At 35.0% G+C, this 14,027-nt stretch overlaps 1 protein-coding gene across 4 annotated transcripts in view; it reads left to right on the top strand.

Annotated features, from left to right (window-relative positions):
- LOC109594359 (dystroglycan 1) overlaps positions 1-14,027 on the top strand; it is a 117,226-nt gene that overhangs the window by 88,245 nt on the left and 14,954 nt on the right. For 3 of the 4 annotated variants that reach the window (XM_049966496.1, XM_049966503.1, XM_020009579.2), the window contains one exon: positions 11,277-11,299. The gene's annotated coding sequence lies outside the window, so the exon portion shown is untranslated. Of the gene's footprint in view, positions 1-1,727; positions 1,749-11,276; positions 11,300-14,027 lie in introns of those variants that run through there. The other variant, XM_049966508.1, reaches the window with a different exon arrangement.

The following is a 14,027-nucleotide window of genomic DNA, read 5'->3' as shown; positions in this document are numbered from 1 at the left end:
CGTTTGCGGATATCGCTTAAGCTGCCGCTGATTAGTGAAATGTTGCTGAAATTGAAATTCCTCCAGAAGTGCATTTATTTTGCTCCCTTTACATTCATGGAGATAATGAAAAATTAAAGGCAATGCATGGATCTAAAGAACAGGACAGTTTCTAAATTGCTTGGAGAATACGGATAGTCATAAAACTTTTTCAATTTCTTTTACAAAGACTCTCCGTAAGGACAAGTTTTCAGATTACATTTTCTATTCAGCCAAGAGCATTTTAATGAGTTCAAGACCGAAGTAACAAAATCAGATCGATTTTGTTTAACATGATTTATTATTCTACTTCGATTAAGTAAATTTCGACCGGGTATGTCAATAAACACCTTGTAACAGTACATTAACCTATTTGTGAGTAAACTGTTTTCCTAACAATCTTTAATATGTTCCAAACGCAAACCAACAAAAATAAACCTGATAGGCCGCGTAAAATATGTTTTTTATTTACAATACAAAATAAAAGCAAATTCGAAAAGACAAACAGTCGTCTCATTTATTATTGACGAGAAACTTCCCCTCATAATCTCGCTCTTTACGAAAAGTAATCAAATTGATCCTGAATAATTTAGCACCAGTCCGAGTTTTTTTTATGTGCCTCGTTTCAGAGAACATAATAAAGAGCTTTACTTTAACGGGAACTGAAAACACTGGCAACTAATCTCAAGTACACGTAAATGGAAACTGTGTCTAAACGTTGCAGACATAATAAATCTAAACTTAAATAACCCCGGAATCGTTGATTCCCGGCCAAACGTTCACTTTTCCACCGTTTGATGTGGAGGATCTCGCTAGTTAATCTGAAATCACCATTGCACAGTGTCGTGTTTAATAGAAGTTTCTGGGCCATAAATCAAACTGGATAACTAACCAAAAATTAATTAAAACAGACGACTTTTTATTATTTCAGCATATGCTGTTTATTTTCGTATCATTTATTTCAAATTCTATGGAAATCAATCATAAAGTTGTTCAGGCTGTTTAAATGTTAAATGTTGGCTGAAATATTTCAACGTCGCTTTTTCTAGTCCAATTATTTTTTAACCCACAAAGTAAAAATCATTGAGTTATTAAATGGAATAAGTGGTATTATGTTAACAACGTTGGCTTAATTATTGATTGCGTTGTTTAAGCGCCCCTACGAAGCGACTATTTCCCAAAGTTTCGCTGTAAAATTCTAATAACGGCCTTGGGAAATTTATTACGGAACTGCCCCGAACGCCAAGGGTAAATTCATAACTCACGTTCCGGGATATCCTGCGATTATAGACGTGAAACGCCTTTTTAATGTTAAAATTATAATTATATCGTCACTGAAATTCACCTACGATAATGCTTAGATTGTGAGGCTCATAAATTCACCAACAAAATACTAAGGGCTCTTAGAAAATCACATTATTAACTGGAAATTAATTGTGTTTTGTCCCTAATTACGAAGGATCTATTTATAACAGTCATTTGTTGACGTCTATTTTTGGGTCAGTTCGCTGAGAAGACCGCAACTTGTCTCATGCAAAATATGATAAAATCATTATTCATCGTAACTGGAAACTTTGCAGGAAAGACCACATATTCTTAAAACAAGGCAATATGATATGCACGAAACTCACTTAATCATTGCTAAAAAAAATATATATAGATATTTATTTTGTCTGGTTACAGTTGTGTTGTTGGTGCAGTCGTGCAAGCTTCCTCGTCGTCCTGAACTGGTACGTTTATTTAAGACAAATATTTGCATTCCTAAATTATCCATTATTTGTGTAACGAACTTCAAAAGTTCTACGCAGATAACCGCCCAACAAATCGGGCGAATGTTTGCGCCAGTACGTGTGGACCTAATCGCATGAAGTTTCCCGTGAAAAATCGAACAAAGAAAAACGGTCATTTGACCCTGAAATTGCTTCGGTTCACGGGGTTTTTATCCATTTTGATTTACCTGTGATGTGCTCGACTGATTTTCTTACGCGTTTTTTTTTTTTTTTCGTCATTCGTTTTGGTGGGAGTCGTAATTTAGCTCACTCACTTTCGGGTACCGCGAACCTGGGATAAGTTTCCAGTTCGTGGCGATATTGCACTTGTTGAAAGCTGCCGTTGGAGTCATCTCTTTTCTTTCGACTTTTAAGTCGCGCCGATAGTTTGGAGTTGTTCCTGCAAAAGTTTCGGAATGGGAATATCGTTCGGAAGTTGTGTCAAAATAAAGTCCATAAAACTTGATAATACACAAAAAAGGCAAATAACACCGGTTTTAAATTTTTTGCCAAGTTTTTTTTTAAAAGTTAGAGCCCCCGTTTTTGGAACAGTCGGAAAAAGTTATATTCATGCAAATCGCAGTAGTTGAAGTCGCACATTGGTCTGCTCGTGTGAAATGCAATTATTTTTTCGCCCTTTTCCCGGAATTTCGAGCCCCAAGAACCGCAAAAAATAAAAAAACAAAAAATATTTTACAAAAAATTTGTACAACTCTTTTACAGACAATTTTGATATTCACAGACAAATGTTACGTATTTTGGCCATATCTTTTTTATTGACTCCATTATTAATGACACATACAAGGTTTTGGACTGGAGAAACCAAATAATGTTTGTAAAGTAATTTGGAGTGTTGAATTCGAATTTGTAATTGTTTTTTCTCTATCAGTTCAGGTTTACGAAATATAAAATATCCCTGATTTCTGAACATCGTTTGTATTTCTTTGGGTCTGTTTCACGAATTAGAGTCCAGCAATAATCTCCCAGCACACTTTTGTCTCAAAATCCTTGATCATTTCTTTCAACTTTCATTCGTTCTACGATGCTTTTGAAAGATTGCCAGGCTGAGGACATTTTGAAAAATAATCATCATTCAATAACTTCCTGATCTGAAAACCAACAAATATGTCTTCTTTAATTTTAGCATAAGAAATTTTAGGAAAAACAGATGTTTAAAAGTAGCACCATGTTTATTATAGTCTTGACAAAGTTTTTGAAAATATATAGTTTTATATATGGTATGCAGTGGTGGAAGTAGAACGTCATATGAATCAACTAATAGTTTATTTGAAATGTTTTGTTTTTCAGGAAAATTATCTGTTCTTTGTGTGCGGCATAAAAAGAACTAGACCTGATAGCACAATTTTGAATTCTACGCACCCAAATTACTTAATAAACATCCTTTTTTCCAGTCAATTTTTTTTTAATTTGTAGATCAGTGTTGTACATGTGATCCCTCATATTTTCTATAGAGTCTGGAGATTGGGACGGGCAAGGCAAAACATCGAGGGTCTTGATCTTTTAACCATTCCTCCAAATTCTTGGGTTTGTGGTTTTCATGTTAAAAAACACATTCATAAAGAGCAATATTTCATCAATATGTAGAGGCAAATTGATGTTTAATATATCCCTGTCCATAAATCAGTCTAAGAGGGTCTACACCAGAAGGATTGAAGCATCCCCGTACCATAATTGAACCACCATCATGTTTCACTAATGGTTATAACAAACTTTTCGAGTAGTTTTATCCCTTTAGGATGTTTAATATAAACATAAATTATAACATAAGTTTAGACTCGTCACTAAAAACTATTCGTCCCCACTGTGATCCAGTGGATGTGGTCCTGTTCAAGACAAAATTGGACTTTCATATTTTGAGTAGATATTAAACCAACCGTCTTTTTATAGTCTTTGAAATAATATCAGCGAGTCCCATTGAATTATCCTGCCATCGATTTTCTTTGAAATTTTTCAAACCCAAATTTTTTCGTAATTACCACTTGGCCAATCTCTGCAATTTTTTAAATAATCTAGAAAACCATTAACTTATTCAGTTATTATAATTTTTCTTACACATCAAAACCACCATCAAAGTATCAAAATATTTTTCAAATTCTAAATAAAGAACCTAGCATTTCATGTTGTCAATTAATGGTGCATAAGTCGCGTGTAAAAATTAATATGTAAACCGAGTGAAACGTATACATAAAATATCACGACAAAAGTCTAGAACCAAAACAGAATGACACACCTTGATAAACACTTAGATTCGATGGAAACTCGACGGGTTCGTTCACTGTTTGCGATTCCCGATATGAACTTGCCTCGTTATCAACTGGCTGCCTATTTGACCCGAGATAAAACTTATGTGTGCACTTTAATAAGTTATTTGTTGTTCACGTGACCGACCGCAGTTACGTTTCCCATTAAATCTGATAATGCGGGTTTAGTTAAATTATTGCGGGCGCGGGGGTAAAAGCCCAAGAAGTATTTCCCAGACCGCGGCGCTCATCCCCGTGCCTTCGGCCGGTTCATCGAACACGATCCGTACGCAGTTGGATCTTGAAAATCTAGTCTAGTTTCGGGTGCAATTTATAAACGAAATTTCCTTAGCAATTACAAACATCATATCCGGCAGCCCCCGCCGGCAATACTGGCTCCCTAATTAAGATGAATCCATTTCGAACATCTTATCGGCGTAATACGAAGTCGCACAGCCAGTTCTTTTGTTCAATTAGCGAAACACTAAAACCATTATGGCGATGGAGAATACGGACGGGAGCCGCGTCGTACGTACTATTAAAGTGACTGAAAATGAAGATAAAACCCCGACTCCGGTTCTCTAACGTTTCAGCAATAAACCCAGTTTCATACGTTATTTCCCTAAGTCAGGGCCGTACTGGCATATCTACAATGTGTGTGTTAACTAACCGAAGATAATACTGAATGAACCGTGTATTCTGCACAGGGAAAATTGAGTTATGTATTCCCCGGTGTGGTAATTGTTACAAAGCTTGAACTTTCAACTGAAGTGTTTGGGACCGCATTTACTGATGGTCGTCGTACACAAGAACTGGTGTTGCTCCGCCACAGGCATCATTTCGTCGCTTGTGAAAATAATGCGATTGCTGGTCCTTTGACAACGCCAAAAGTTTCACTCCCAACTATCTCATTTGGTTGCAAATGTTGCTAAACTGAGCCACGAACTTTGATCATAGTGTGGGCCTAATCCATTTGGTAGTCGAATCTGGTCTTGATTCTATATTTTAATGCTCCTTGACAAATTTCATCAGGTGCATTTTTTTTTAATAGAAATTTGATTAAATTTTCTATATCTATAATCTTCAAATATACTCAGTATCCTCCTCAAGAGGAAATGGACCACCTCATTAAATCAATGCCAAGACCTGATGAGGGGTGTGGGTGTTTACATTACCTCGATGGACAAACATTAACAATATTAACAAAATTATTAAAAATAATCTAAAATCTACAAGTGAATGGCTGTGTTTGTATTTCTGTGGATCAATTTCACGAATAATCTCCCAGCATACTTTTGTCCCAAAATCGTTCTTTCAACTTTTATAAATTTTTGATGAGCACGTTTTCCTTGTTCATCTCTCGTCGCACCCAGATTTTGTGGTGAAAGGTCCAAATGTGAATTCACAATCATTTTTCAATAATTCAGTAACAATTTGTCTGTAGTTATCACTTTTCTTGTTTCCAAGAACACCTTCTACGATGCTTTTGAAAGATTATCAGACTGCAGACTCTTTCTCCAAAAATATTATGAAAAATCATCATTCAATAACTTTTTTATCTGAGAACCAACATAGGAAAAACACTTAACAAATGTTTAAAAGCAGCACCATCTTTATTCATTATTGACAAAGTTTATGAAAAGACCTAGTTTTATATTCTATGGTGGAAGTAGAACTAATGGTTTATTTGAAACGTTTTGTTTTCTAGGAGAACACACTGTTCTGTTCTTTGTGTGCAGCATAAAAAGAACTAGACCTGATATCACAATTTTGGCAGTAAATTCTTCTTCTAGCTATTTTTTCTAAAATGTATAGACCAGTATATTGATAGTAAGAAAAAATAATTTTGTTAAAAAATCATCATTTTGAGAAGTCCAATCACGGTGGATTAGTTTAATGGAAATCAATTTAGAATTATCTCTAATTAATGTGGTCACAAAAATATTCCGATTTTCCAGTTCGTCGAGCTGACATTTTACAACAACAATCGATAATGCACGGCACATAAATTAAAATTAATATAATTAATGTCCGCAGTATCCGCTTGGGTCCGATTAAGTATTCACCACAATGATCTGACGGCGAATTTTCGTTTATGACGAATCGAAATTATTGATAAACTTGGCACACACAAGGCGTTCGCGGTGGGCCAGGTAATTTTCAATGTGGGATGCATCAGAACAATGTGGATATTCGATTCATCTGAGTGTGTAAAGACAGTCTGTGAACGCTGCATTGCGGATAATGTACCATACATATAAATTCCGCGTACTCCAAGTTCCATTATATCCACGAGGACGACCCAACTGCCATGCGACATGTATTAGCATAAATAAGGGTTTTACAACTGCGTTCCGCCAGATATGAACTAAAGTTCATACAGTCAAATTCCTACTTTAATAAAACAGTTACACAAAGCTACAGGGCTTTGAAGAACATGAACCGGAAGCACGAGTGGCCCTCGAAAACTATCCCAACATATTTTCAGGCTCCCGTGGAAATCTGCAGTTTCGACGCTTAGCGATTAGCGATTAAGTTGTATTGTTTTCAATTTATCGTAGCAATTTAGGCAAACACACCAAGAAAATTATCTGGTTTAATTAAATTACAGTTCGTATTCGATTCGTGTGTGCATTCAATTTGCGAATTTCGCAGGAGCAAGCACAACAATGACTCAGCCAGATTCTGTTTTGGAACTGTTAATTAGATGATGTTATTAATGATGAGCAATCTTCCTCTTTCTCCTTTTAAGGTTTGTTATTGCGAGGGCATAATTCACGGTGAAACTCGTACTGTGGGAGAAACTTAACAATTGAAACTAGGAACGGAATCATTTTTACCCTTTGTGATTTAATAATTGAATTTCAGTGTGCGAAAGTGGGCGTTACTCATAAATTTGGAGTCGAATATAGGAAATAGGACGCATATGGAATATTTTTGGTGAACAGTATAGGTAACAGAAAATATTTTCTCAAACTAATAATGAGTTGGACACTTATTGACTCGCTTTGGCATTGATCTGATGTTGTGGTCAGTTTCATCCTGGTACCTCATTTCATGTCACCTTATTTGACGTTCAAAGTCCGTCAAAACCTGTTGAGGAAGGGAATTCCGAAGTCTCCTGCCTATGATATCTCACACGCTCAACTAATTTACATAGATGTTAGAATATTAGAAACACTCCAAAGTAACTTTCGTATTATGAGGATTATCCTGAAGTCCTCCTCCTTCTATAAACCCCTAGTTGGACTATTCACGAATGGTTACAAGGCAATTTCATAGAGCTAAATCATCAAAGAAACAGGCAAACATTCGTTTGTCACACGACGTCTTCCTGAAACTTTCGTACATCCTACATGATTTTTTTTAGACCATGCTCTCCAACAACTCCAGATAGTACTTGGACTCTGATACCTCCCTCAAAATTCCTACAAACGATATTTGAAATGAATAGGAGAAAAAATGCATCATCTTTCAAAATCTAGTCACTTTTTATCCTCACATGGACAAATTTTGTTAAAATTGGATCTCTGGATCTTGAGGAAACTCATTGTAGGCTCTCCCATAAATTTGGAGTCGAACATAGAAAATAGGACGCATAAGGAACATTTTTGAAATATTTTCTCAAACTAATAACGAGTTGGACACTCATCGATTCTCTTTGGCATTGATCTGATGAGGTGGTCAATGTCATCCTGGTACCTCATTCCATGTCACCTCTATTTTCCGTCAAAACCTATGGAGGAAGGGAATGTCGAAGTCTCCTGTCTATTCCATACACTAGCCATGGCAACTAATTTGCATATAGAATATTGGAAACCAAAGTAACCTTCGTATTATGAAGTCGAGCTTTATCCTGAAGTCCTCCTTCTTGTGTAAACCCCTAGTTGATGATTCACGAATGGTTACAATGCGATTTCATAGAGCTAAATCACCAAGGAGACAGGCAGTCTTGACATTCCTTTGTCACACGACATCTTTCTGAACCTCTCGTGCGTCCTACATGATTTTCTTTAGACCATGCTCTCCAACAACTCCAGATAGTTCTTCGTTTCTGGTACCTTCATCAAAATACGTACCAATGACATTTGAAGTAAATAAGGGAAAAAATGTTTCATCCTTCAAAATCTAGTCATTTTTTATCCTCACAAGGACAAATTTTGTTAAAATTGGACCTCTGTATCTTGTGGGAACTCATTGTGATTATTTTCGTTATAAAATCAGCACGTGACTATCGTAATATAGGGAAAAGATCACTTTATTTAAAAATAAAAAAAATTGAAAATCTCTGGGGCATGTTTACGCTGGTATCATAATAAAAGCGATTTAGCAACCCCACTGTGGACGTGTGATTATTATCCTCATGAGTGCCTTTTTGGGGGTGATATTTTCGTCTCACTGGTTGAGTACGTGCATTTTAAAAAGGTTTTTTTAATGTCGTTTTAAATGCGTCGCGTTGAGAGCATAAATGAGAAACAATTCCGTAATATAAATGTTTATTGAACGTAGCAAACGGTGAATGCGACGTTTTAAGACGTGGAAAATGATATTTGGTTAATGGCGAAGGGAAGCCGGCGAGCAATCATAAAAGTTTTTCATTTTAGCCGGATAATAACCCATATTCAAATATTTACATTATTTTGCCCTACCTCAACTTAATATCGTCGACATCTTCTTCGTCAAATAAGGCGCGACCCCGGCGACGACGAGTTTGCCCTAATAAACACACATTTTCAAAGTTTCAACCGCAAAAACGTTTTGGTAATTGCACTTGTGTCGATTGTTCGTAATAATAGATGCACTTATGCAGCGGTTTCTGCTGATTAAGCAATAAAATTACACCCTCATTGTGGCATTTGAAAATTTCACATCCAATTAAACCCGATAATTATGTATTGTCGGACACGGCCAGCCATGCCTGAATTTAATTACGCCCAAAGCGACCCAATAAATTACAAGACATTATTCGTGGCCTACATCCATCCGAGAAGGGCGCCGCAGTCTTGGACGGGGGGCACCGGGTATCGGGAACAGTTTAAGGCCAGATTAAGCGGGGAACCGCCGGATCGGGACATGTGAGTCAGTTCCTGAGTGATCCCCCTTGTCCGAAACGCAATCCATGTGGGACCGCGTGCGACGCGGGGCCCGGCCCCATTGTTCCGTAATTGAATGAGCTTTGTGCGCGTACGGCCGGCTGATGAAATCTGCTCGATGCAAAACATTTTTTTCTTCCTGGTCCGTTTAACGTTTTTGCGAGGGGGGGAAAAAGATACGCAGCGGTCGTACGTGTTTGCTGCCGCAAGGACGCCATTATAATTTCAAGTTTTTCGTTACGATTGAATCGGTCCGGTCGTGTTGCCGTTGCCGTTTGATTAAACTTCGTCACGAGGTCGAAATTTAATAGATACCGGCCCGGGCACTAGATTTACAGATACTCAATTTCGTCCTGGTTTGGTAATTACCACCACAAAGGATTTGCTTATCTCATAAATCGGGAACACTGTAATAAATGGAACTAACTAACCCGCATTGTTGGTTGTTAAGATTCAATATGGTAAGCAAATTCAAAATGCCACTCAAAACTCTGGGTGTTAATTCTAGTGGGTCCCACATTTATTACAAAAATATGTCGTTTTAGGTGCCGGAAAAAGTAATTTATAGTTTTAATGCATTTTTATCTTAATATTGTTGTATTATTTAACAACTTTTAATTGCCAGATTTTTCTTTCTACGCTGTATTGAAAAAATATTGAAAAGTCGATTTAGAAGTAGCAATAAGTGCATTGAAGATGAACAACATCAAAGTCGTTCTGAAACCAGTACCAACAAAGAAATTAAACAATACTTCCTAAAAAATCATTAAACAATAGTTAGAAAGAGGCTCCATATAATTTTTCATCAGAATGTCACATAAATTTAGGAGTGTAACAAAATTAGGGATTTGACAGCTTCCAATTTTCTTCTTCAGATGAGTCTTTTGATGACCATATTGTTGCATACGATGAAAAATAGTTTGATTATGATAATTCTTACCGGTCTGGACAATGGGTTGAAACTGGTAATTCTGGTGGAATAGTACTTAAAAAAATCTTATTAATCTTATCGTTTTTCTTTGGTCTAGACAATAGGTTGAAGCTGATAAACCTGGTAGAAGTTCTTAACTCAACATTGAAAGGAAGCTTCAATTTGTTAAATGGGAAATTCTACCTCATTGACCATATAGTCCAGTTATTTCATCAATTAACTATTATTTATTTTTATCATTTTTCCTATTTTTTACGTAATAAAGTGTTCTCTCCTGGAATATTAGTGGTGATTATTTTGTTAAATAAATGTTATTTTAAAAAAATTAAAGTTAAAATTTAAATTACTTTTTCCAGTAACTAATATATAACATGAAAATACTGTTTATTTGAAATAAAATCGATAGTTTAAAACATTTTTATGAGCGTGTGGTTCATTGATTAACAAATATACATACGTCAAAGAGATATATTGCAACTCTAATAAGATCTAAAAATAAATTTTCTCGTACACCTTCTATTAACTGCAATAAATATTAACCGAAATAGTAAATAAACATTTGTTTGAAGTATCTAGTACCAAGGTCTAGTTTATTTTCGGCACACTCCATGAAAAAAAATCAAATCAAAATTAATTGAATGTGTCACATTAACCGTTTTTATTTAATCTTAACAAGAAAAATGTTGCTTTTTGCTTATATTTTATAAAGGACAGGATAAAGGCTGGATCGAGCCGCAGTAATCCATAATGCCTTTCTAATCCTATTATCCGTGTTGTATTTTCATCACCTAGAAGAACAACGTAAAAACATATTCTAGATGTTCCGCAACAATTATAACAAAGATACGTAAAACTTTTTGTGAAATTCGGAGTCATTCCATAAATAGAATTATATTCCCCAAAGCTCCAATCAGGTGCATGCCACGAAAATGCTTTTACGTTGTAACATTAATGGTTTTTTATTTAATTCGTCTAAGAAAAATGTTAACTTTTTGCCTTTTTCCACAAACGACAGGATAAAAGATGGATCGAAACGTAATCCATACTTTTCTAATCGCATTATCCGTGTTCTGTGTTTCCTTCACATAAAAGATATATGTTATATATATATATATATATATATAATCTTGAACGAAATCATTTTTCTAACAAATAAAAACTTATGTGTACAAGTTTATTATACCTTGTTCTGTCTTTGTTTCAGAAAATTCAACTAGTCAAATTCTGGTGAGTATTAAAAGACCCTTACACAGACGCAACAGAACAGTTTCCAGCGCAATTAATATAATTTAATAAAACCGTAACAAACGAACGATAAATACATAATAAAGTTTGCCTCTTCATAATTGTGATTAAATCAAAGCAATTATTGTACATGTTTACATTGTTAAGGTAAATAAATGTACAGTTTCTGTAATGTTATATTCAGCGTTCGTTACCGTGCACCTTGGGGTCATGTTCAGGGGCGGATTTCGGCATGACAGACGGGCCGTCGAGAAAAATTCATTCGTTACAATTACGAAGTTTCGCCTTAAATTCGTCGTCTCTCTAGATATTTAAATCGTTGTTTCGCTCATGATACACGATAAATTTTACACTTCACCTCGCGGCCGTTTACACAAAACATATTTTATCTTGTCTTTGAACTGTGCAATGAAAACATGCGACTTCAATCGATTCGAAATTAAACGGGACGGATGGTCGTGCTGCGTCGTCGTTCGCAAAATGATATTTTCAAAGGACACGTTTAATAACGTGCGTTTGAATGTTTAAAAGTTCTTTTCCCCACGTTCACGGTGCACGTTTTTTTTTTTTTGTCCTTTATAACGCAACATTCAGTTTCGCACCGCATTTTATTGTTCGCATGCGGTTAACAAACGAAAATTGGCTTTTTGTAGTTTCTATGTGGTTGACGATCGGTGCCTAATGGACTGAATTTATGTGGGGTTTAATAAATAATGTTTTAGCAACTTTCCCTCACTCAAATTTCAACTTTTGAGATATAAAAGACTCTCTCAATCCATACTTATTTACTGTTTATTGTTTATTCGAAGCGGTAGCCAGAATTAACATTGAAATCAATTGAGATAAGTAATATTTCATCAGAATGATAAGTAAATTGTGCATCCTATCATGGATAATTCGTTTCGATTGGAAGAAAAGTAGCTGTAGAAAGTTCAAATGCCTTCTTCGTCGATTTTTATCTGCTTTCGCCATTTCTGTAAATTTTTCAACATGTACACCAAGTTTTATATTATTAATCGTTAGTTGATTCAGTGAAAAACGTTTTAACCAATAACAGGCTACAATCAAATAAAAAAATAATGCGTTGTGACAATAATAAGATGGTAGTGTATAAGTTACATGAAATGATAAAAAATGGATAACTGAAAGTAATTGTATAGCTGGTATATTTAAATAGCGTCTGTTTTATGAAAAATGATTTTCTTGCAATCGATTGGACTTACATTGCCAATTTCTCAAGCCTTACTGCAATTTCGTTCACCAAAAACAAGGCATTACTATAATACCTCCAGTAATGAGGGATGATAGCGTTACTTATACTAGTTAGTCTTCAAGATGCCGTGTATCAATTTGCTCATGAATTTGGTAGGATATTTATTACCTCGTCTGATCTGATGCGCTGAATCTGTGTTTTCTAATCATCTATGTGTTCAGCTTAATACTAAGTAGTATCGACAAGTTGGCCAACAAAAAAACTGCATTTTTTATCAAGTATTGCAAAAATACAATTTTGAAACCATTAAAAATTGCGAAAATTACCCCAGTATTCAAAAAAGATGAGAAATTACAGACCTATCCCTATATTAAAGAATTTCTCTAAAATATTTGAGCAGGTGTTATATTCTGTCATTTATCAATGTTCGTTGTAAAATTTCTCCTAATCAGCTTGGTTTTATGTTAGGCAGGTCCACCATGTGTGACTCATGATATAGTCGATATATGGTAAACTTGATACTTTTGGTCTTAGTGCTAGTCTTATTAATTTAATTGAGAGTTATGTGAGAAACAGAACTTGTTACGTCAACTACAACGGATTTAAATATCACACATACACTGCATCGTCTGGCGTACCTCAGGGACCTAACTTGGGACCACTATTATTCATTTATTCATTATTTATTCATCAATGACTTGTTGAGTTTGTTTTTATGCTGCAGTCTAGCTTATGCTGATGATCTGAAGCTATATTATAATATAATATAATATATCTCCATACCAAGACATAGAACCAATGTTCTACTACAAAGCCCTATTACAGAATGGTCGTCAAATCATTTTATTAAATAACGAGCAGAACACTTAGAAGTATTGCAGAGAGTCGTTAACAAGTTATTGAGACAATACATATGTCCAAATTAGATTTAAAAATATCAACGCATTACTACAAAAGGAGAACGCAATTGGTATGCACGAGTGGCAGTGTTTCAATTAATACTCATTCATTAAAAGATAAATGGATACTCATATGAATATATTCAATTTTCAAGAGCACACAAGACAATTTAGATTCATTTTCTCTTTAATCATTTGGTTTTCTTATCAAAAAATCTAAGTGGACAGGGCGATGAAAAAGATAAAAGATTTCAGCAACTCACGACTGAAATAGAAAGAAGGTATAAAAGCTTCAGGGACGAGCAAATAATGACGGACTCTCGGTAGTTTCGGACTTATAAAAAAAGATAAACTCAAGTCGAAGCTCTTTACAGTGTTCAAATGGATGAAACATAGACATTTACCAGCAAATTTAAATATTCGTTTATTTTTCTTTCCTTCATAACATTTTCATTATACAGTAGTGGTTATTATTATACCAACTTTTTAAAACGTTCAATATTTTAGCCATAACTCTTTTGTTTAATGTGAACTGTTAAAATAATATTAATTTACCACTGTTGTTTTATACAGTATTATAAAATTTATTATATTCATA

Source organism: Aethina tumida, chromosome 1 (genome assembly GCF_024364675.1).
Source record: "Aethina tumida isolate Nest 87 chromosome 1, icAetTumi1.1, whole genome shotgun sequence".
NCBI lineage: Eukaryota > Metazoa > Arthropoda > Insecta > Coleoptera > Nitidulidae > Aethina > Aethina tumida.
The sequence above is the reverse complement of the archived record's forward strand: the minus strand, read 5'-3'. Positions and strand labels throughout refer to the sequence as shown.